Source organism: Ovis aries, chromosome 1, assembly GCF_016772045.2.
Source record: "Ovis aries strain OAR_USU_Benz2616 breed Rambouillet chromosome 1, ARS-UI_Ramb_v3.0, whole genome shotgun sequence".
Classification (NCBI taxonomy): domain Eukaryota; kingdom Metazoa; phylum Chordata; class Mammalia; order Artiodactyla; family Bovidae; genus Ovis; species Ovis aries.
This window is the reverse complement of record NC_056054.1, coordinates 148,552,100-148,577,737: the sequence shown is the minus strand read 5'-3', so window position 1 is coordinate 148,577,737 and position 25,638 is coordinate 148,552,100. Positions and strand designations below refer to the sequence as shown.

Genomic DNA, 25,638 nt, shown 5'->3' with positions numbered 1-25,638 from the left:
AAAACTTGTCCAGAATCAATACCAAACAATGAGATCTGATGTAGTCAAATTTCACTGGAACTCACCAGCAGATTTCCAGCTTTGCTGCAAATAAAATATAGGGAAACAACAATGGGAATCCCTAGTGACTCAGTGGTAAAGAATTTGCCTGCCATTGCAAGAAAGTCAGGAGACTTGCTGTGGGCTCAGTCGTGTCCGGCTCTGTGACACAATGGACTGTAGCCTGTCAGGTTCCTTTGTCCATGGAATTTTCCAGGCAAAAATACTGGAGTGGATTGCCATTTTCTACTCCAGGGGATCTTCCTGACCCAGGGACCAAACCCACATCTCTTGCATCTCCTTCATCAGCAGGCAGATTCTTTACAACTGTGCCACCTGGGAAGCCTGCTTTTCTAGTAGATAATTTAATTCTTAAAACAAGAAATAATTAGGAATGAAAAAGTAAAAAGAAATACAGTTAACTAGAAAACATGTCATATACTACACACTGTAAGATTTGATACATTTTATCAAACAGGCATGGGAAACTTAATAGTTATATTAATACATGCACCATAAGGTTTGCATGAAATTAGTATCTTTATTTTTTCTTTTTTAATTTTAATTGGAGGCTAATTACTTTACAATATTTTGGTGTTTTTTGCCATACATTCACATGACTCAGCCATGGGTGTACATGTGTTCCCAATCCTGACCCTCCCTATCCCATCCCTCAGGGTCATCCCCGTGTACCAGCCCTGAGCACCCTGCCTCATGCATCAAACCTGGACTGGTGATTATGAAATTAGTATCTTTAAAATGAGGTTATTGGGTATTAAAAATAAATCAAACAAATAAAAATATATTTTTGTTTCTTAATTGTCATTCTCTCATAAAAGTGTAAGGACCTATATTACACACAAAAGAGTATATTTTCTATTAAAATTGATTCAACTTTAATATATACATTTAAGCCATGGCTTTACAAAAAGATAGGTATGTAATCTGTAGGCCTAAGAACAAACATATATATATATATATATATATATATATATACACACACACATACATATGTGTATGTGTATAATTGTCATAGAACCATAGGTTTTTTGCCTTGAAACTGATGAAGCACTGGCCTCAAATTTTAAAAATAGGATATTCAATATTCAAGGGATGAGAACATGAAAGAGTCATTACTCCATAGGCCATGGGAAAGCTCAGTGGGTGGCTTAGACAGCTGATGATTTCCAAGGGAACAAAGAGAATATGCTAGTTTTTCTAGAAAGCTGAATCTGAGTCATGAAGTGCTGTAATTATTGGTTTAAAAATCAATTCTTTTCATCTTAGGAAGCCAGTATGTTCTATCCAAAATTAGATTTGCATGAAATGGTATCTGTGAGCTAGTTAACTTTTTGTTTTCTTTTTACTGAATTTCCCTTTAGTAGTTGAATGTGTACCGAATGCAGGCCAGTTGGTAGCAACTGAAATGGTTAATGTTTGATGGCAATATTCAGTAATAAATGGAAACATTTGAAAGTCAGTGATAACAGTTTCATGAGATATCAGAATATGAAAACCAACCATCATTTAACCTTGTTCATCTATATTTTAAGTTTTTTGAATGCCCTGAATTAGATACTATATTTCTGGTACATCTAAATCTTTTAGTCTATGTTTGTTTTGTTTGAAGTCACTCAGTCGTGTCCAACTCTTTGCGACCCTGTGGACTGTAGCCGCCAGGTTCCTCTGTCCATGGGATTCTCCAGGCAAGAATACTGGAGTGGGTTGCCATTTCCTTCTCCAGGGGATCTTCCCAATCCAGGGATCAAACCCGGGTCTCCTGCTTTGCAGGCAGACGCTTTATCCTCTGAGCCAGTAGGGAAGACATTGTATTAATTTGTATTACTAAAATATATAAAAAGCATTAAAATTAATACCAGGGATATGATGGCTATAGCTAAAAGCTAAAATATGACTAAAAATGTGAATGCGCATTTATTTTATTGTACATACACAACTAAAAAGGAAGAAAATAAATTGCTTTTAGATTTTGTGTCTTAAGTATTTGAACACTTTGACATATTTTACAACTGGTTGTAAAATGGAGAAACATTACAAAATAAAAACATCTCTCACTTAGGAGAATGCATTTCACGGCACAGACTGAAAAGAAATTTCTTCTTTCTGTATACCCTTGGATAGCACTATCTGGATCTCTCTCCCAGATTGATATCAAGTCAACAATAATTATTATTCTAAAACAAACTCTGAGAGCAGCAAGCCTGGCTCAGGCAGCTTGTTCAGTTCAGTCGCTCAGTATTATCCAACTTTTTATGACCATGTAGACTACAGAATGCCAGGCGTCCCTGTCCATCACCAACTCCCAGAGTCTGCTCAAACTCATGTCCATGGAATCAGTGATGCCATCCAACCATCTCATCCTCTGTTGTTCTCTTCTCCTCTTGCCTTCAGTCGTGCCCAGCATCAGGATCCTTTCCAATGAGTCAGTTCTTCCCATTAGGTGGACAAAATATTGGAGTTTCAGCTTCAGCACTAGTCCTTTCAATGAGCATTCAGGACTGGCTTACTTTAGGATGGACTGGTTGGATCTCCTTGCAGTCCAAGGGACTCTAAAGAGTTTTCTCTAATACTACAGCTCAGAAATATTAATTCTTCAGCACTGAGCTTTCTTTATAGCCCCACTCTCACATCAATACTTGACTACTGGAAAAAAAGAAAAAACATAGCTTTGACTAGATTGACCTTTGTCGGCAAAGTAATGCCTCTGCTTTTGAATATGATGTCTAGGTTGGTCATAGCTTTTCTTCCAAGGAGCAAGTGTCTTTTAATTTTATGGCTGCAGTTATTATCTGCAGTGATCTTGGAGCCCCTAGAAATAAAGTCTGTCACTGTTTCCATTGTTTCCCCATCTATTTGCCATGGAGTGGTGAGACCAGGTGCCATGATCTTAGTTTTATGAATGTTGAGCTTTAAGCCAACTTTTTCACTCTCCTCTTTCACTTTCAACAAGAGACTCTAGCTCTTCTTTGCTTTCTTCCATAAGGGTGGTGTCATCTGTGTATTTGAGGTTATTGATATTTCTCCCAGAGGTCTTAATTCCAGCTGTGCTTCATTCAATCTGGCATTTCATGTGAAGTACTCTGCATATAAGTTAAATAAGCAGGGTGACAATATATAGCCTGACGTACTCCTTTCCCAATTTGGCCCCAGTTTGTTGTTCCATGTCCAGTTCTAACTGTTGCTTCCTATCCTCCAAACAGATTTCTCAGGAGGCAGGTAAGGTGGTCTGGTATTCCCATCACTTGAAGAATTTTCCAGTTTGTTGTGATCCACACTGTCAAAGGCTTTGATATAGTCAATAAAGCAGAAGTAGATGTTTTTCTGGAACTCTCTTGCTTTCTCAATAATCCAATGGATGTTGGCAATTTGATCTCTGGTTCCTCTGCCTTTTTTAAATCCAGCTTGAACAAGTGGAAGCTCACAGTTCACGTACTGTTGAACCCTGGCTTGGAGTATTTTGAGCATTATTTTGCTAGCATGTGAGATGACTGCAAGTGTGCAGTAGTTTGAGCATTCTTTGGCATTGCCTTTCTTTGGGATTGGAATGATAACTGACCTTTTCCAGCCCTGTGGCCACTGCTGAGTTTTCCAAATTTGCTGGCATATTGAGTGCAGCACTTTCAAAGCATTCTCTTTCAGAAATAGATGAAATAGCTCAACTGGAATTCTATCCCCTCCACTAGCTTTGTTTGTAGTGATGCTTCCTAAGCCCACTTAACTTCACATTACAGGATGTGTGGCTCTAGGTGAGTGATCATACCTGCATGGTTATCTGGGTCATGAAGATTTTTGGTTGTCATCCTTCTGTATATTCTTGCCACCTCTTCTTAATATCTTCTGCCTCTGTTAGGTCCATACAATTCCTATCCTTTATTGTGCCCATCTTTGCATGAAATGTTCCTTTGGTATCTCTAAGTTTCTTGAAAAGATGTCTTCAAGAAATCCTGAAGCTTGCGCTCCAGCCAAAAATTGAGGCATAACTGCCATCTCTGTGATCCTCCTGGCTTTCAGAAATGTGAGGGAGAGTGTAAGAAGAGGTATTTACAAACTCTTGACTATACCACAAAGGATGACAACTCTGTAAACCATCCGAGGACCATAGAGATGCCAGGGAGTGCTGATGTGCAGAAGATGTCCTTACCATTATGCATCTAGTTACTGGAAAATTTGAGAAGAACAAATTGAAATTCATAAAAATCAGTATTTATCACAAGAGTTTGTTCAGTATCTTATTTTGTGTTACCTGGTCTTGAATCTATGATTTAACTATGAATAGTTTATTTCAAACATGTTTCCAGTAAAATTCTATTGGGGAGTACAAAAGTGAGGCAGAAAAAGGAAATTACTTATTTCTTAGGTCTATTATGACAAATTGCTACAAATTTGGTTCCTTAGAATAACAGATATTCACCCTTTCTCACTCAGCTTGTTGTCAGGGCCATACTCACCCTAAAGGCTTTAGGGTTAAGTCATCTCTTGCCTTTTCCAGGCTTTGATGGCTCCTGGCATCCTTTAGTTTGTAGCAACAAACATTCAGTCTCTACCACCCTCTTCTCAGGGCTTTCTTCACTCTGTGTCTGTAATTTTTGCTTCTTGTAAGAACACTGTCATTGGACTTAAGGCCCACTCTAATCCAGTGTGATTTTAAAATATTTGACTATGTCCACAAATAGTATAATCTGCGATAATTTCTAAGTAAAGTCATATTCTGCATTTCCAAGATTTGGTGGGACACTATTCAAAAGGAAGTCAACTAAGTGCACAATATTAAGCAAGATCTCCTAGTAAGTAGGTGGAACTCAGTGGCAAATTCTGGAAACCCATGGAGAACTGGAGCCTCAGAGTTACAGTCCACACCCTGAAAGGGAGGAAATTGACAATAACTCTGTCAATAGTTGGCTGAGGCTCTAGCAGGTGAGGAGAGGTGTTTACTAAAGAGAGAGGGGAAGTGGAGGCAGGTTGCTCTGACATTATTCAACATAGAGTGGGTTCCCCTCACCAAAATAAGCTCCAGAGGAAAGAGTTGCAGACATTAGCAGCTGGAAGTCCTCTGGTGGGTACTACTATGGAGAGAATTGAAGCAATAGGGAGAGGGCACCAACAGTTTTTGCTGCAGACAGTTGATTACACAAGAATAAATTTCATCCATCAAAAATTTTTTTTTCTTTCAGGGGAAAATATTTCAGCAAATTTCAGTAAATAAATTGACTAAGTAAAGTATCTAATTAATTAATTAGTTAAAATTAAATAATTAACTAATTAATGTATAGATATCCGCTAGTAGCTCAGTTGGTAAAGAATCTGCCTGCAGTTCAGGAGACTTGAGTTCAATCCCTGGGTTGGGAAGATCCCCTGGAAAAGGAAATGACAACACACCCCAGTATTCTTGGAATATTGGACATTTTCCTGAAAAATTCCATGGACAGAGGAGCCTGGCTGTCTACAGTCCATGGGGTCTCAAGAGTTGGACACAACTCAGTGACTAAACCACTGCAGATAAACTATATAAAGTGATAGATAATAGAAAAAAAATTCAACTCATCTATTTCACTCACTTGTAAAAATATCCATATTTAAGAGTGGGTAATAGAAACAGTGAAGCTAGGCAGATTTCTACACAAAATATTGAAGGTGTGATCTGGGTCCTCCTGACTGCATATAGTAAAGTGAGAAAGAAGGGTCATGAATTGAAGATGGAATAGTTAATAAAATGACACCAGAACTTGAAGATTTGGAAAATTCTCAGCCTATCCATACTGAAAAAAAAAAAAAAAAAAAAAACCAGAAACAGAAAGCTTATTCTTCAGAGAATACTAGGGTGTTGCTCTGCAATCATCTGAGAAGGAAACTAGTATGGATATGAAGGACAAATTTCATCAGCCATCATGCAGCAGATTCCAGAAAAGAAATGAGACTGTAACAACAGAAACACTGTCAGAGAGTAAATGAAAATGAGAAATGAGGTGGAATGAAAGAAGCCTGCTCACAGGAGGTACCTTTCAAGGAAAGGGAAGAGTAACCCCTAAGACAATTCACAGAGCATGAGGGCTGCCGCTCCTTCCACAGGCCCAGGGAGTGAGGCTGCTTGCTTTCTCCTCGGTTTCAGAGGGCAGACCCTCAGAGGAAAGTGAGGAAGCCCCACTCCACTGAGCTGAAGAGACAGCTGCCTGCAGACCCATGGGGTGACAGTACCACCACAGCCAGCCTGGAGGCGGAACATCCGGCCAAAGAGAATCATTCTTCAGTCTTAAGAGCTAATGGAATTTGCCTTGCCAGCCTTTAGAGTTGCTTCAGACCTGTCATCCCTTATTTGTTTTCCCATAGTTCTTCCTTTTGGAATGGGAATGTCTATCCTCTGCCTGTCTATCATCACATTTTAAAAGCACATAAATTGTCTGGTTTCACAGACTCACAGCTGGAAAAGAATTTTGCCTCAGGATATATTGCATATCAAGTTACACCCAATCTGATTAAATGATACTTATATGAGACTTTGGACCTTAGACTTTACAGCTGATGCTGGAATTTGTTAAGACTTTAGGGGTGTTAAAATGGGATGAACGTACTTGTGTGTGAGAAAGACATAAATTTGAAGAGCTTATCAACAGAGCGTTATGGACTCAATGTCTGTGCCCCGCCCCCAAACTCATACACTGAAGCCCTCATCTCCACTCTGACTGTATTTGGAAATGTAGCCTAGGAGGTGATAAATAAGGGTTTATCATAACGGCTCTGCCCTATTTAAATAAACCCTTATCTGAAGAGGAAGAGATACCAGAGCACTCTCTCTTCACCATGTGAGGACAGAGAGAATGCAGCAATCTGAAAGCAAGGAAGAGCGCTCTTACAAGAACTTGACACGCTGGCCCTTGATCTAGGACTTCCAGTCTCTAGAATGGTAAGAAAATAAATTTCCGTTTAAGCCATTCCATCTAAGGTATTTTGTTACAGTAGCCTGAGCAGATTAAGACAGTAGACTTCATGTCACCACTTACAGTCTAGCAAGGAAGCACCAGCATGAAGAAAAATAGAACTGAAATATTAATACCAGAGGAACCAAATCCATCTGAAAGTATGAGTCTCTGAGTCAGATCAAGCCTGTGGGATTGTTGGGTTATATGACCAATACAATTTATATATGTATGTATCATCTGAACAAAATTCCACTTTGAGTTTAATTTCTAGGATTTGAAAACAAAAGCTAGCTGGGGATTTAAAAATTAGTTCTCTTCATAAATGTCAATATGCCAGTACTTTCTGAACTTCTAAAGGTCAAATTGTTCTAACGAAGAGTATGCATTAGTACCTCTTTTCTTAAAGTCTTAGACTTGTCTTTGTCTGTAGATAGTCATAGACATATCATCCTATTTATATCTATCTCTTCTCCTATAAAAGTGAATATATACAAGTAAGCCTTAGAACTGAAATCCCAGACTCCCCAGAGAAAAATGTATAAATCAGAATGTTTTTAGTTATTTTTTCTCCTTTTTTTTTCCGGATATATTGCCTGGAACCATTTCCTGTATCGCTGTCGTTTTGCTTTCCTGAATATCACCTATTTCTTGTTATGCTACGGAACTCTAATCACATGTGGAGTTACTCTTCACATGATTGTACATATTATAAATAACTGTAAGTTACTCTTTGTGGAAGTCTTTAAGATCTGACAGGTTAAACTTTAATGCAGATCTTTGGGTCTACTGGTACTATTTCATGGAAGAGTTTGTATGTAAATACATTATTCTATCCCTGGAGAAGGAAATGGCCACCCACTTCTGTATTCTTGCCTGGGAAATCCCATTAAAAGAGGAGCTTGGCTGGCTAAAGTCCATGGGGTTGCAAAGAGTCAGTCATGGCTTAGCAACTAAAAAACATTTTTCTATTACAGTTTCACAAATTTCATCAGGTCTTATTAAAGAGTCTTATCTCAAATCTAACTAAAACTCTTTCTTCCAATAGCAAAAAGTGGGCTTTCTGATGTGTTACTGAGAGAAAGACAATTGATTGGATAACTCGTTCTACACTTACTATCACACCAAAGAGTATTTGTCCCTTTCTTCTCTTTCATTTTTTTTAGTTTTTTATTTTTTAAATTTTAAAATCTTTAATTCTTACATGCATTCCCAAACATGAACCCCCCTCCCACCTCCCTCCCCATAACATCTCTCTGGGTCATCCCCATGCACCAGCCCCAAGCATGCTGCATCCCTGCTTTCTATTTTCCAATTACTGGTTAAACTACAGAAAAGCGATGAACAAGCCAAAAATTATGGATTTTCATCAAATTCCTGATAAATATATAATTTGCCAGTCATTAAAGAGTTAATTGTTTTAAAGAGCATTGAAATGTGGCTTAAAATCCCAAAGGAATTTAGACTATATCCTCTCTTTAAGCAGCTGTCACAGTTTTGCAAAATGCTCATATGACCTCCCCTTAGACTGCATCTGTTTCTTCAGAAAGGTCCTTGGAGCATTTCTTTAACTACCGAGAAGTGGGATTATCGTGTTCAATGCACTTGCTTTTGAATTTATTTTAAGTATGTTTAGGACAAAGGTCAGTGTAAATAGATCATGTGAGGTCAGCCACCTACTCTGGCCCTGACTAAATTACGTAAATTCTTCCTTGAGCCATTTTATTAAACAATATTATTATATTTATTTAAAAGTAAAATTAGAAAAACCTATAGCCCAGCCCTCCTTCTAACCCCAGTGTCCCAGTGTAAATCTCTACATCAGCATGTTTCTAGGTTTTATTATCTACAGAAAGAAGGGATTTATTAAATCCTACAAATACTATGATCATTGTTTCTGACAAATCTGATATTATTCTGTTGCTCTTTTCAAAATGCTGAAAAGATACATTACTTCACACTGTCCATATTGCTTCCCAAATATTAGTTCTGCCTCATTAATTTCTCAACTAGGTTAATTAATTAAAGGCAGAGAGAATGAGAAATCAACCCTGAATATTCATTGGAAGGACTGATGCTGAAGCTGAAGCTCCATTACTTTGGCCACCTGATGCAAACATCTGGCTCACTGGAAAAGACTCTGATGCTAGGAAAGAATGAGGCCAGGAAGAGAAGAGGGTGACAGAGGATTGGATGTTTGGATGGCATCACCGATTCAGTGGACATGAGCAAGGGCAAACTCCAGGAGATGGGGAAGGACAGAAAAGCCTGACTGCTGAAGTCCATGGGGTTGTGAAGAGTTCGACATGACTTGGCAACCAAACAACAATGAGAGAGAGAGAGAGAATAGTAAAGTGAACCCATGTACTAGCTTGCTAGGGTTGCCATAACAAAATATTATAGACTGGGTGTCATAAACAACAAACATTTATATTCTCACAGTTCTGGAGGATATAAGTCCAAGATTAAGGTGTCAGCAGGGTTATTTCTTCTGAGGGCTCTCTTCTGGGCTTGTAGATGGCTGTAGATATATTCTCACATGGTCTTTCCTTGGGGCAGGCACGTCCATGCTGTCTATGGGTGTCCAAAATTATTCTTATAAGGACACAAGTCATATGGGATCATTATAATATCTTCATTTTTAATTACTCACCCCTTTACAAAGCTTCCAGCTCCAAACACTGTAATGTACTGAGCTTAGGGCTTCAACATACAAATTTGGGGGTAACATGTCTCAGCCCTTAAAAACATGTACATTATTTATATGTCAAGATGCTTTTGTGGATAAAAGGGAAAATTATTAACAATTCCACAGCAGCAATATTGATGAGACAAAACTGTCCAAGGCTAAGAGTCTAATCATTCTTGCATTTGGAGACTCTATGAAATGTCTTCACAATCCAGAATTCAAGTTATTCAGTGTACCTCCCTATTGCTTCCATTGTGACTAAACAATTTTGTTGATATAAGTAGCAATCAGGTAGTGAAGAATCCACTTGGTCAGAGAGGCCCAGAACCTCAGAGTTCCTGCCTTTTCCATCATTTTGAGTTGATAGTAGGATGCATAGTAAAGTCGCTCAGTCATGTCTGACTCTTTGCGACCCGTGGACTGTAGCCCACCAAGCTCCTCCATCCATGGGATTCTCCAGGCAAGAATACTGGAGTGGGTTGCCATTTCCTTCTCCAAGGAATGCATATCAGTTCTCAAAGATTGATCCTAAGGCATTTATTGCTTTTTTTTCTTATTACATTCTGAAGTATTCAGTGTCTTCCTATGTCACTGGTCCTAAAGGAAGCTGTACTATGTTTAATGACACTTCATTTGCAAACTGCTGTTTTGTGTTTTCTATGGAGCTATACACTATCAAACTTTTGAAAAGGAAATGTCCGAAATAGTTACTTCTGTTTTTTAAGCTGCCACAAGTCCAGATGGGCTTTGAAATATATGGCTTTCCAAATTTTAAAGAGATAAAAGCATATTTATATCATATTTTATGCTGCATCACCAATACAGTCTTAGGGCTACTCCATAAAAAAATACATTAACTTTTATGAAGCAACATGTACATTCACCTTGGGTAAGAAATTTTTAAAAAATTATGAATTCACACATACACGTGTATACATAAATTTGTGTATGTGTATGTATTCAGTCACTCAGTCATGTGTTACTCTTTGTGACCCTATGGACTTGAGCCTGCCTAGCTCCTCTGTACATGGAATTTTCCAGGCAAGGATACTGGAGCCAGCTGCCATTCTACTCCAGGTGATCTTGCCAACCCAGAGAGTGAACTGACATAGCTTGAATCTCCTGCATGGGCAGGTGGATTCTTTACCCCTGCGCCACCTGGGAAACCCCATATATACAACATTTGCCGCACACACAGAGTGATGAATAATGTAGGTCAGTTCAGGTCAAGTTTTGCTACCAGACCAATCTGACACAAGCACAGACTATGTATTACTTGACTGTTCCTCAGAACTCCTGCAAGTTTCTCTCTTAAAGGTCCCAAGTGAAGTAGGACTTACTTTCTCAAATCTGTGTTTTCCCTTCCTTTTACTTTGCTCACCAAATTCTTCAAAGAAGCTTTCTACACTAGCTACCTGCTCCTCTTTATTTCATTCATTCATTTTTAATTGCTTCTGTCTACGCTCTCCTTTGCCCAGTCCCTGTGGAAGGGCAGGATGTCAGTATCTTGTGGGTGATGATGAGGCTGACTCGAAGATGGGAAACCTATTCCTCAGATTCCAAATATCAGGACTTATTATTTATGTAATTATTGGTTAAAGGCATATATTAGGCTAAATAGTCTGTGAGGTCTGAGATTCTATTTCTCTTACAATACTGTATCCCTTGCATCTTTTATAATGATTAGTACATAATAATGTTGATATGAAACAAACTGACTGCCAGATGTTTATCCAGCAAAGATGGGATGAGCAGAGCATTGCACTTTGGGGTCTGCAACCATGGAGAGCAAAGTGAAGGTTTCCAGGGGACAAAGGAAGGATAATGCTTTTTGTAGAGAGGGAAGGAAATTGGGAGGGCTGTAGTAAAGAAACTGTTTATGGTTTTTCACACTGAGTTCTTGGCAGGAAGAAGAGAAGTCTTTCTGCTTCTTCTTGGGCTCTGCTATTATGACAAGATATGAGATCTCTGCTTCAGGTCTCCCAGGTCTATTTAATGGAGTTTTCTATTCACTATTTTTTTCTTTTTTTAAATATTACAAAGCAAAAAATAAAGAAAGAAAACTTGTAAAAGGAAGCAAGTGCAGATAGATAAAAGGAGTGATGAAATAATAGAGGAGTCAAATATCTCTAAAGTTTTAAACCTTGTGACTTAACAGACAGAAAAATAATGAAGTGTTCATGGGAAGCTGCTCTATAGCACAACGAGCTCAGCTCAGTGTTCTAACATGACCTAGAAGTGTGGGATGGAGGGGGATGGAAAGAAGGTCCAAGAGGGAAGGGATATGTATCTATATATGGATTATTTGCTTCATTGTACAGCAGAAACTGACACAACATTGTAAGGCAACTCTACCCCAATTAAAAAAAAAAAAGTGTGCAAGAAAGAATGATAAGTGCATTTATATATATATTACATTTGAAATTGTGGCAGAAAATGTAAAAAGACAAATGTATTCATTTCCTAGGGCTGACATAACAAATTACCACAAACTTGATGACTTAGAACAATAGAAAGTTGCATTCCAGGTAGACGCTTTAACCTCTGAGCCACCAGGGAAGCCCACTTCTGGAGGCCAGAAGTCCTAAATCAAGTTGATGGGTTTGTGCTTTCTCCACGGGTTTTAAGGGAGACTCACTTCACCTTTTCGTGGCCTGTGGTGGCTCAGGCATTCCTTAGCTTATGGCTGCTTAACTTCAATATCTGCCCACATCTTTTCATTCCATTTCATTCCATCTCATTTTCATTCCACACTTTCTCTTCCATTTGTCTCTCTTCTGCTTGTCTCTCAAAAGGAAACTTGTCACTGGGTTTATGGTCAGACCTGATAATCCAAGGAATATGTCAATTCTAGATCTTTAATCACATCTACAAAAACACTTTTTCCAAGTAAGGTCATATTTAGATTCTGGGTTTTAGGATGTGGTCATAACTTTGGTGGGGTAGTGGGGTGAGGTCATTATTCAGTCCACTATAATTTGTCCAATGGGTATTTAGATCTAAAATTTAAGCAATAGTTCGGGAATTGAACTATCAATTTTGGGTTTATGTGCATATGATTATTAGTTTTTCTCCTCCAAATATTAAAATGCAGAAATAACATTTATTTCTAAAGTCCTCCATAATAGAACCAAATGATGACCAAAGATAAGAATGTATCCAGATTTAGTCCATACATTTAGTCCAAGTCTTACTTTGTTGGATTACTTTTAGCACAGTATTATGGGTTCTAGACCTAACATAGTACCCTGATGGTCTGAACATTTGAAGCAGTTACTTGGGTAAATAAAATCTAAGGATCTTTTGGAATTTGTTACCAATAGATTTGGAAAACTCTTTTAGCAACCAACTGAGTAATAAAATCACGGTGTATCATTACAGCAAAAGATATTGTGGGTATAAACATGAATTTCCAGGCAAACAAGCCTGAGTTTGAATCCAGGCTCCAAGATTTATCACCTTTCATATCTCAACAAGTCATTAAATACACTGAGTTCTCTTCTATCAAACTGTCATATTCATATTTCATGAGACTGTAATAAAGTTTAAATGATTAAGATACCTTAGTATACACTTTTGCATCTTCTATATACTCAGTTTTCCATGAGAATTCTAATACCTATATAATATGGACACAAACAAAATTAACAAAATATGTAAGTGCAACCTATAAGAGAAAAAATGTACAGTAAATAGATGTGATTTTTATGTCTTCAACAAAATTGTGAACGAAATGAAATGGGTTTTTGATGCCCTAATTAAAAAATCCCACCTTACATAACATTTCTTCTGCTCTCAGGCTTTCTCTAGTCCAATCTACCAAATCAAACCACAACTAGTTATCATAATCCAGGTTAAGGTATCAGTTCAGTTCAGTTCAGTCGCTCAGTCGTGTCCGACTCTTTGCAACCCCATGAATTGCAGCACGCCAGGCCTCCCTGTCCATCACCATCTCCTGGAGTTCACTCAGACTAATGTCCATCAAGTCAGTGATGCCATCCAGCCATCTCATCCTCAGTCATCCCCTTCTCCTCCTGCCCCCATTTCCTCCCAGCATCAGAGTCTTTTCCAATGAGTCAACTCTTCGCATGAGGTGGCCAAAGTACTGGAGCTTCAGCTTTAGCATCATTCCTTCCAAACAAATCCGAGGGTTGATCTCCTTCAGAATGGGTTGGTTGGATCTCCTTGCAGTCCAAGGGACTCTCAAGAGTCTTCTCCAACACCACAGTTCAAAAGCATCAATTCTTTGGCACTCAGCCTTCTTCACAGTCCAACTCTCACATCCATAAATGACCACAGGAAAAGCCATAGCCTTTATTAGATGGACAGAAATGGTATGGACCTAACAGAAGCAGAAGATATTAAGAAGAGGTGGCAAGAATACATGAAAGAACTGTACAAAAAAGATCTTCACGACCCAGATAATCATGATGATGTGATCACTAATCTAGAGCCAGACATCTTGGAATGTGAAGTCAAGTGGGCCTTAGAAAGCATCACTACGAACAAAGCTAGTGGAGGGGATGCAATTCCAGTTGAGCTGTTTCAAATCTTGAAAGATGATGATGTGAAAGTGCTGTGCTCAATGTGCCAGCAAATTTGGAAAACTCAGCAGTGGCCACAAGACTCGAAAAGGTTACTTTTCATTCCAATCAGAAAGAAAGGCAATGCCAAAGAATGCTCAAACTACCGCACAATTGCACTCATCTCACATGCTAGTAAAGTAATGCTCAAAATTCTCCAAGCCAGGCTTCAGCAATACGTGAACCGTGAACTCCGATGTTCAAGCTGGTTTTAGAAAAGGCAGAGGAACCAGAGATCAAATTGCCAACATCCACTGGATCATGGAAAAAGAAAGAGAGTTCCAGAGAAACATCTATTTCTGCTTTATTGACTATGCCAAATCCTTTGACTGTATGGATCACAATAAACTGTGGAAAATTCTGAAAGAGATGGGAATACCAGACCACCTGACCTGGCTCTTGAGAAATCTGTATGCAGGTCAGGAAGCAACAGTTAGAACTGGACATGGAACAACAGACTGGTTCCAAATAGGAAAAGGAGTACGTCAAGGCTGTATATTGTCACCCTGATTATTGAACTTATATGCAGAGTACATCATGAGAAACACTGGACTGGAAGAAGCACAAGCTGGAATCAAGATTGCTGGGAGAAATATCAATAACCTCAGGCATGCAGATGACACCACCCTTATGGCAGAAAGTGAAGAGGAGCTAAAAAGCCTCTTGATGAAAGTGAAAGAGGAGAGTGAAAAAGTTGGCTTAAAGCTCAACATTCAGAAAACGAAAATCATGGCATCCGGTCCCATCACTTCATGGGAAATAGATGGGGAAACAATGTCAGACTTTATTTTGGGGGGCTCCAAAATCACTGCAGATGGTGACTGTGGCCATGAAATTAAAAGACACTTACTCCTTGGAAGAAAAGTTATGACCAACCTAGATAGTATATTCAAAAGCAGAGACATCACTTTGCCAACTAAGGTCCATCTAGTCAAGGCTATGGTTTTTCCTGTGGTCATGTATGGATGTGAGAATTGGACTGTGAAGAAGGCTGAGCGCCGAAGAATTGATGCTTTTGAACTGTGGTGTTGGAGAAGACTTTAGCATAATTTGCAAAAAATTAGCAAAGAGGTTTAGAAAGACTAAGTCTAAAATTTAAAAAATGCAAATTAAATGAAATAATTTTAATTACTAATAAGGACATGTGGGTTTAATCATTTCAAAGATAGTGACATTTTACATGACCTATTAACTGTCCACTTTTAGGTACAATATAAATGTCCATAAAAACTTCTTGGTCACTGGCAGAATCTAAAATTGCCAGTTGAAGAGAATGACAGAAAAAATTAATTTATCAAAGAATATTTGAGAGCTCACTAAATCTCTGCAGGATACAGAGCCAAATACAACACTTACACAGCCAGGATCAATGTCAAACCATATATGGATGGCTGTAGCTGAGCTACCAGTAATCATGTTCCTAATGTGGATGCTATGCACCTCCCTGTACTCTCAGACCACCAACACCATTGTGTCTGAAAGTTTAGGGTCCCCCAGAATTTTTAGAAGAAAATTTCTGTACATCATTTCCTTCTTACATTGTTCTTCTGCAAAACAGGCTAGTGCAGATGTATGAGGGCCTAAGTCACATGTCTATACATGGTCACCAAGAAGGTTGAGAGAACAGAACTCATAAATATTGGATTTACGGAAAAATCCAAATGAACCCTTAAGCCAACACAATATAAATGAATGTAATTAAAATGTGAGTTGTTCTGGGTTTGTTATCTCCAAATATAGACAGATTTTGCTCAATAAAAGCTGAAAAGGGCCTGAATTGTCAAAAAATTCACTTTCCTATGATTAGTATTAACTAAAAACAGGAAGTGAAAATATATTATGATTAAGTAAGCTAAAAAAGAAACAATAAAAGTTTATTTCCTCTAACAATATTATCTATCTTTTAAGAATTTCGTTGTAACAAAAAGACATTTTTCTAGATTCTATATTTTACCCTTAGTAAAAAAAAAAGAAATTGTGTATTTAAGTAATAAAATCAAAATGAACTTAGGGATATATTTTACCCTCAAGCTTCTGTGTAAGTTATCAAGTGCCGATAGTGGCCTGCTCTAATAAACATATACATCTGAAAAATCAATGATCTGATGCTAAAAAAAAGAGTTTGTTTATATTACCTAATAACTTTACCATGCTTCATAGTTCCTTATTACAATTTTGATTATTTGCTTGTCAGTGGAAGAGTTGTTATCTATTGAGATTACTATAAACAGCTTCAGGGCTTCTGTTAAGAGCACTTAAATGGAGTATCCATTATACATTAGTGGAAATAATTTATCTAACAGGGGTCATCCAAGTGTCTTTTAGGGTAAATTTCTTCACTTTTAAAACTCCCTTTTCAATTTTTCTTTTTCTGAATTGTGTTACAATCTGATTTCTATCATGTTCCCTTCCTAATAAAACATATAATAATTGACACTGTCCTGTATCAGAACTGAAGCCTATGCCCCCACAGAATTTCTTGGAAGTCTCTAAAAACTGAACAATATCCTCCAGCAGCATAGTTGTAGAACATGCATTTATTAAAAAAAATAAATAAATAAAATGGCAAAATGGTAATTAATAGAGTATACTAAGAAATGACAAAGCATATAATAAATGGTCAGTCTTATACTTTAGAATAAAGTCATAGACACTTATGATGACAGTTTTAAAAGTTTTAAAATTAAATGCTATCTCTCTCTACACAAATAATTAGGAGAAAAATATATGCACATAGTTTGGTACAAGTTTATATTCTTTGGACATTTTCCAGGCAGTTTTCCTTTTGTACTAATAATCTGCCTGACATTAACATACACTTTGAGCGACAAATTTTTACAAGCCATTGGTAATTAAACAGGAATCATTCTTTGTGATATGGGACTCTGAATGTGTTTAAGATGCAAGGGAAAGCCTTTCATTAACTCCTTATAAATTTATGATGTGACAAGATATTGTCTGTTTCATTTTCACAGGAGACCTCCCAGAGCCATGAGAGGCTCAGCTCGAGCTATTAGTTACCTTTCAGGGGTAGCAGAGCTACTGGAGAGTTGAATGGAATCCGCAGTATCATGCTGCACATAAGAACAACGGCATAAAATATTAATCACTCCAGCTCCGCATGTGAAATGTTACAAAAGAGAAAGTCAAAGAGTAAAGGGGAAAAAAATCACTGCAGGGTGCCATATATTAGCATCAACAAACCACCAGTAATGGCTAAAGCAAAATGTGGTGGCCCGAGTCCCACATGCTAATAATTTTCAAACTTTTGTCATGGTTAAATAATGACCTCGCCACAGTGGGATGCCCTGCTATAAAAGGACGGGGCTCTGTCCTAATGAAAACAGCCCTGGTGCCAATATGACAACTGAAACGACTCATCAGAAAAGAAGTGAAATGCTAAGCTGAGAACAGGGCCTTCCTAAAGCTGATATGGAAGAGAGCAGTTTTCTTTGACTCTAATAAAAATATTATCATTTTTAACCAATTTATCTCACGTAATCCACTTAACAAGCCAAAAAGTTTGGTATTAGTATCCCCAATTTTCAGTTGAATAAACTTGCCAGTTTGTAAATGAGTATTCTAGGATTCAAAACCAGGTTTATCCAATTCTAACCCATAAGACTTTAGCCACTTAATAGAAGATTTAGTTACACCTCTCTTTTATCTTCAAGGAAGTTTAATATCATTTTGGCATTATGAAGAGTATGACTGCTTTATTTAAATGCAATGCATATACTGAATATTATTACAAAGTGCCCACAAGCCATTCTGAAGGGATGAGTGGTTAAATTATCTTCCAAAACTGTTACACAATAACAGTGTACAGAAGTGAAAGAAAAAAAACTATAGATTTTTAATAAAATTTAAACTTGGTTTAAAACTCAGTTTGTTAGCATCACATATATGTATATATAACACGACTGAGTGACTTCACTTTCACTTTTCACTTTCATGCATTGGAGAAGGAAGTGGCAACCCACTCCAGTGTTCTTGCCTGGAGAATCCCAGGGATGGGGGAGCCGGGTGGGCTGCTGTCTATGGGGTCGCACAGAGTTGGACTCGACTGAAGTGACTTAGCAGCAGCAGCAACATATATTTATTTAAATATATGTTATATATTGCATTACATATTTTTAGGTTCCAAAATATCTATATGTAAAACTTTCTAATGTGAGACAATGACCTTAAAATGAGAGAAAAACATTTAAGTCAGTAATCAGTCTACAAAATATGTTGAAAATATATACCAGTTCAGAGCTGCCATCCTAACCTTTGCATGAAGTTGCAAAGAGTAAATAGATTGCTAACTATATCATCTATATAAAGATGCCTTAATAGGTACGTGAATGTAAACAAAAGTGAACAGAATTTGGAAAGATAAGAGGTTACGGGGAGGTAAAGAGAAGGGATGTTACTGGGAGTGCTTAAGAATCAGGGTGCCTGACAGAGAATGGGCTTGCTTTAGCAAGGCTTAATGGAATAAGGAATAAGAGTTCCTTCAGGTCACAAACCTATCAAACCTGAAACTCCCTTACTGAAGTTTAAGCATCCTCTCTTCTGAGAATAAAGGCTGCTAGATTGTTGACTCAATCTACTTAGATCCCCCAGAAAAAAGATCTTTAACTAAAAGCTTTCTTTATCAAGTCAAAGGTCATGTTTGGATGAATTGAAACAAATATTGTTTGACTTAATAGGAATTAAGAAAAGAGATCAAGAGTTCTACAAATCAATCAAATAGTATTTAACTGGCCAAAGCATATCTATTAGTATGATAACAATAAGATAACTCAGACTTACTAAGTATTTGCTATTTGAAAAGCACTGTTCTAAGTGCTTTACCAGAATTAGTTCATTTAAATATTACCATAATTTTATAAGGTTAAATAATCTGCCTAAGGTTGAAATGTCACTGTAGAGAGATTATCAGCATTCAAGTTCAGGCAGTCTAAACTTCATTGTACTTAGACTGTGTGGTTTTTTTTTAATTAATTAATTTATTTATTTAATTTTAAAATCTTTAATTCTTACATGCATTCCCAAACATGAACCCCCATCGCTGTACTCTACAGCCTTCCTTAGCAACGATCTTTTAAAATTATTTTCTTCTTGCAAGCTACTTTACCATCTATAAAGAAGGCAGAATGATAACCCATAAGTATATCCAGGTACCTTAAAAATAAAATAATTATAATATCTTGATATTGTCAGAAGCAAGAATGGGTTCAGAGAAATAGTGTTTGTAAATAAGAGAAACAATTAGGGTACAGTCTGAGGTTGTTGGCCTGAAATCTTGACTGAGTGAAACAAAGAGAAAAGTCTATGTTTATAAAAAGGAATGCATTCCTTTGTAATTGTCGGATATTAATTCAAATTTGGTGAGAAGGAATCAAGGAACCTGAAGGGTTTCTGTAATGAGACAGGAGTATCTATCAATACAGTGGTATACATGTGAGTTACCATTAAAGGAAAATTCCATTTTGACTCAGTTAGGCACTGTTTATGAAGTTAGGAATAATTATGGCTCTAAGATGAAAACTAAGATTTAATGAATACATTTTTTATAGAGTGATTTTTGAATAGGAAGTCATAGTAAATTGTTTCAAGGAAAAAAAAAATGTATGTTAAGAGTTCTGGAATTTAAAGTGTTGAACTCCCAATTGGTATTTGTTTGTATTCTACAACGTGAAAAGTTGAATTTTAAATTTAGTTTGTGCTTTCCATATTGATATAAAAATGTACTTTATATAAACTCAAGTATAAGATTGAACCATATGAAACTATGTTCAACTAATTGGTTCTGCAAAAAGTGGGAATTTCCTATATTTCAATTTAATATGTGTCACAATGTGATTGTCACACACTGTAATAGAGGAAAATTTGCACATATGAATTAGATTCAATAAGAATGTGTATGACTTGGTTTTCCTGATTTCTTGATTATAAGCTAATTTCAAAAAAAAAGGCTAATAATTAAACTATGAGGTTATAGACTCACCATGTTAGAGTTATTTTACCTTTTGGCACCAATAAGCCCTGTGTCTGTTGATTTAACCATAATAGAATTTCGCTTCTTGATACGGAGCATGCAGGGAGTTTTCCTTGGTTTGTGGGTAGTTTTCCGCCACTTAATATTCATAGATTCAGACAACTTCATCTTTGATTCTGCTACCACCGTGCCCTCATTATCACTGGGGCACCTAGCACCAGAAGAGTACAAAGATTATAGTATAAAACACTTTTCAGAAACACTGTCTTGGACATGATCCACATCACAGTGTTCATATTCTATTCATGAGAACTCGGCACAGACTTTGGTTTGATCCCTGGGGTGTGAAGATGTCCTGGAGGAGGAAATGGCAATCCATTCCAGTATTCTTGCCTGGAAAATCTCATGGATAGAAGAGCCTGGCGGGCTACAGTCCATGGGGTCTCAAAGAGTTGGGCACAACTGAGCGTACATGCAGGCACTGAGCCACATTTAAATGCTAAGGAAACTGGGATATGCAATCCAGCTGAGTGCTTTGGAAGAGAAATTAGACCTTTGAGAGGCTAACAGGACCAGCCACATCACAACATAGAAACATATTTATTTAACTTATGTGCAAAGTACATCATGCAAAATTTGGGGTTGGATGAAGCAAAAGCTGGAAAAAAGATTGCCAATAGACATACCAATAACCTCAGATATTCAGATGACACTACCCTAATGGCAAAAAGTGAAGAGGAACTGAAGAGCCTCTTGATGAAAGTGAAAGAGGAGAGTGAAAAACCTGGCTTAAAATTCAAAATTAAAAAAAAAAAAAAAGATCATGTCATCCAGTCCCATCACTTCACGGCAAATAGGTAGGGAAACAATGGAAACAATGACAGACTATTTTGGGGGGCTCCAAAATCACTGCAGATAGTGACTGCAGCCATGAAATTAAAAGATGCTTGCTCCTTGGTAGAAAAGCTATGACCAACCTAGACAGCATATTAAAAAGCAGAGACATTACTTTGCTGACAAAGGTCTGTCTAGTCAAAGTTATGGTTTTTCCAGTAGTCATGTATGGATGTGAGAGTTGGACCATAAAGAAAGCTGAGCACCAAAGAATTGATGCTTTTGAACTGTGGTGTTGGAGAAGACTCTTGAGAGTCCCTTGGACTGCAAGATCAAACCAGTCAATCCTAAAGGAAACCAGTCCTGAATGCTCATTGAAAGGATGGATGCTGAAGCTGAAACTCCAATATTTTGGCCACCTGATGTGATGAACTGACTCATTTGAAAAGACCCTGAGGCTGGGAAAGATTGAAGGCAGGAGAAGAAGGGGATGACAGAGGATGAGATGATTGGATGGCATCACCAACTCAATGGATATGAGCTTGAGCAAGCTCTAGGAGTTAGTGATGGACAGGGAAGCCTGGCATGCTGCAGTCCATGGGGGTCACAAAGAGTTGGACATGACTGAGTTACTGAACTGAACTGAACAGGACCTGTCCATCACAATGCAGAAGCATTAAATATTTTATCTCTAACGTGGAAGGTCTTTCTTAAAGCATTTCTAAAAGCTATAATTTTTTTTTTTACTGAGAATTATTTGATGTTTCTGGTTCACTCTGTAGTTTTATCTAACTCTTAATTCATTAATGGGCTTCCCTGGTGACTCAGAGGTTAAAGCATCTGCCTGGAATGCGGGAGACCCGGGTTCGATCTCTGGGTCAGGAAGATCCCCTGGAGAAGGAAATGGCAACCCACTCCAGTACTCTTGCCTGGAAAATCCCATGGAGGGAGGAGCCTGGTATGCTACAGTCCATGGGGTCCCAAAGAGTTGGACACGACTGAGCGACTTCATTTTACTTTTAATTCATTAATGGATCTAGTAATCTTTTCAACAGCACATGTAATGGAGAATTATTGTCACTACCTTTCTCTCTGAATTTTACTGGCAAAATTGTGTTTTGTAAACACTTTTAAAATCTGATATGCAAATATGAAATCCATACCTTTCTATTTTATAAAAAAAAAGTGAATTTGAGAACATATACCCAAGCCAGTATTTTTGAAATATTGTTGTTAGCTATTTTAAATCATTTAATAATAAGTAGATTCAGATTCTTAATAGAATAAGTAACATTTAGTACTCTACTTAATTTAGAGGGCAAACTAAAAGTGAAGTCGCTCAGTCGTGTCTGACTCTTTGGGACCCCATGGACTGTAGCCTACCAGGCTCCTCTGTCCATGGGATTTTCCAGGCAATAGTACTGGAGTGGATTGCCATTTACTTCTCCAGGGGATCTTCCCAACCCAGTGATTGAACACAGGTCTCCTGCACTGTAGACAGACGCTTTACTGTCTGAGCCACCAGGGAAGTCCCAAACTAAAAATAGCAAATTATAAAAATTGAATGATAGAATGTCATTCACCAGAAAAGAATGCATATGTGTAGCCACTATCTGTAAATCAAAAATTCTTTTTAGCTCTCACTCTGTCTCCATATTCTACTTTGAAATGTGAAAACTTCATCCTTGTTTGGTACACTAACAATTCTGAATTTTTGTTTCTCAATTTCCATTTTCCATTTATCCAGTTCTTCAAATTAGTCTAAATGATCTAATCTCCATGTTAGGGAAAATGTTGACTGAAACCACCCACCCTGGCTAGGCACCATAGTAACCATCTGCATGAATTATTTTACAACAGGAGGTCATTTTAGGGAGCATAGAAATAACAAGTTACCACCAACCAGAATAATTCAGAAAAAGTCAAAAGAAGACGCCACATGTCCTACCAACCTTCTAGAATCCTCCTCGCTGGAATCCATCTTGACCAATCAATGTATATGCCACCAGAAAGGACCCTAAGTCAGAATGACAGGATAGAGACAACCCAGAAACTAGCCCAATTACCATAAACCCTGAGAATTTGAGCCACATGGTAGATCAGTCCTGCTGTTTCCCTTACTCTCCAGCTCTTGACCCAGGTTCCCCTTCTCAATTAATTCTCTTGCTTTGTCAACACATGTGTTTCCTCTAGCAATTCATTGTTGAGTGTTAGACAAGAGCCCACTCTCAGGCCCAAGAAAGAGTACCCATTCCTGCAACATTCAGACAACACTCATAAAACAAGTTACTCATTTTTTTTAATTTAACAAATTGTTACTTATTTTCTAAATTATATATATATTTACATATTATGTATTACATATCTATCCATCTTTACATGTTCATATGTGTATTCTTTTGTTTAGGTCAATTCCTTTTTTTCTGTCCAATACACTTTTTTGTTGTTTTTGCTCTTTTTTGTTTTTATTTTTGTTTTATTTTGCTTTCACTAAAGTCATTTACTTTAACCTCTTGTGGTTAGGTTCTTTCTCCTCTACTCACCTACCCTCTGTTTTCAACATTTAATGGGGAAGAACAGATGAACAGCAGATAACATTACTATTTACACACAGCATTTGATTCACCTTAAGTGTTACATTTTCTGGTACATCAACACTTAAATTTCCCTCTTTGGTCTTCGTGGAGAAAAATTAGCAATCAGGAAAGTAGGTAACTAAAGGAAGAGCAAAGAAATTATGGAACTCCAAAAAGTCATTGATAATCCATAAATCCTATTCCATACTGTGGGTGTTTTGGAGGTAGAAGCAAAATCTTAGTTTTTTTCCTGTGAATGCAGCATGTTGATTACTACTTAGTAAGCAGCATAATAAATATATATTGGATAAAGAAATGAACAATTTGACTCTGGATAATTAATATTTAACTGATAACAGAATACTGGAAAGGAACTCCTGTAGAAATACTTTATCTGACTTAAATCTCTTTTGTCAGAGATAACAAAATATAATGTATAAAGATATATTTCTTTTTTTACCTTTAAAAAGTTATTGTGATAAACATTTTAGATACTCTAAGAGGTTAGATATTTGATATAATTAGTTTTGTAAATGTAACTTACTTAGCTAGAATATACAGGTATGATTTTGCTAGAAGGTACTAACTTTGCATATTTACTTAAAATATACTTTCTTAATCCAATAGCACTTTCCAAAAATATATAAATTAAGCCAGCCATTGTTCACATTTTGAGGAAAAGATATATTTTTCAGAGTTTTAATAATTATAGTTAAAGCCTATTGCCAATTAGAATTTAAGCACACAAAATAGTCACCCAAGACATCAAAATATTGATCTTTATAAAAAGAAGCATAGCTAGATCATAGTTATGGAAATGTGTGTGTGTGTGTGCTTTATTTGGTTTCTATCTTTAAGATTTTTTGATTTATTCATTCTCTTATTATGATATTGGTTCTCCTACATCCTAACTATGCCTCTAATTTTCTTCAGATGTGTTTAGCACTCTGTCACACTGAGAACTCTTCATAAATAAATGAAAATATAAGAAAGATCTTCTTAAATAGAGTTACATGAATTAAATACTCATGAATTAAATAATCATTAGTAAGAAACTTTCTCCTGTTTCCTGTCACTTGAAAGAATTTCTTTCTCTTTGATAATCTTCATCAATCTCTAATCAATAACAGAATTGAAGGTTACTTTCTCCATAAATTATAACCATCCTGTGAGGAAATAATTAGTATTGTCAAAATATATAATAAAGTAAGGAAAGAATGTTCACATACATTATTATAGTATAATGCCTATGCATAAATTCATATATACAAGAGAATGTACATTTTAAATACTCTCAATATTAACTTATTCCTTCTTCACCTCCAAATCAATCTTTTTTAATTCTTTTAAATATTCTAGTGTTCAAATCCCATGTTCTTTGAATTAGTTTAAAATATCTCACCCATTGATAATACTCAACACATGAAAACAAGTTGTTTTGTGGGATATACGTATCACTTTGTTAAGATACATTCCTTCTCTTCTCTCCTTGTGCTTTTTTGTGTTTGTTTGTTTACTTTTACTATTCATCTTAACAAAGAACAGTCTGCTAGTGAAAAGAATCTTGCCATTTTGGTAGAAATTAATTTCACAACTGAACGTAAGTCTTTTTTTCACTGCAAGCAGGTGAATGGCTAGAATTTTTTTCAGTAAATGAACTATATCAGATATACAATGCATTTAGTCCTGCCTCAGCAGACTGGGATTTTTCTTTCTTTTCTATTACTGTGTATAGAATACAGATAAGGATGGCTATAATAGGCCCTGGTCAAAAATTCAACATGGTTGCCAAAAACACATGTCTGTCCAACACACAAGGGAAATGATAGCCTTTATCTTTAAGCTCCAAAGATTGCCAGTGCTTTATTAAAATCTTATTTCATCCTTATTCAATTATAGGTGCATATTTTTTTTTAAAATAATGAACTACATACCCAAGACTCAGCAATTACTCTTATTTCACAGGGTTCTCAGCCCTAATTTGATCTAGCCAAAG

The 25,638-nt window shown here is 36.9% G+C and overlaps 1 long non-coding RNA gene across 1 annotated transcript in view; it reads left to right on the top strand.

Moving 5' to 3' along the window:
• The first annotated feature begins 6,859 nt into the window (after window positions 1-6,859).
• LOC132658349 (uncharacterized) overlaps window positions 6,860-25,638 on the top strand; it is a 43,114-nt gene continuing 24,335 nt past the window's right edge. The window contains exon 1 of the long non-coding RNA XR_009597834.1: window positions 6,860-6,958. This is a non-coding gene — a long non-coding RNA (uncharacterized LOC132658349). The remainder of the gene's footprint in view (window positions 6,959-25,638) is intronic.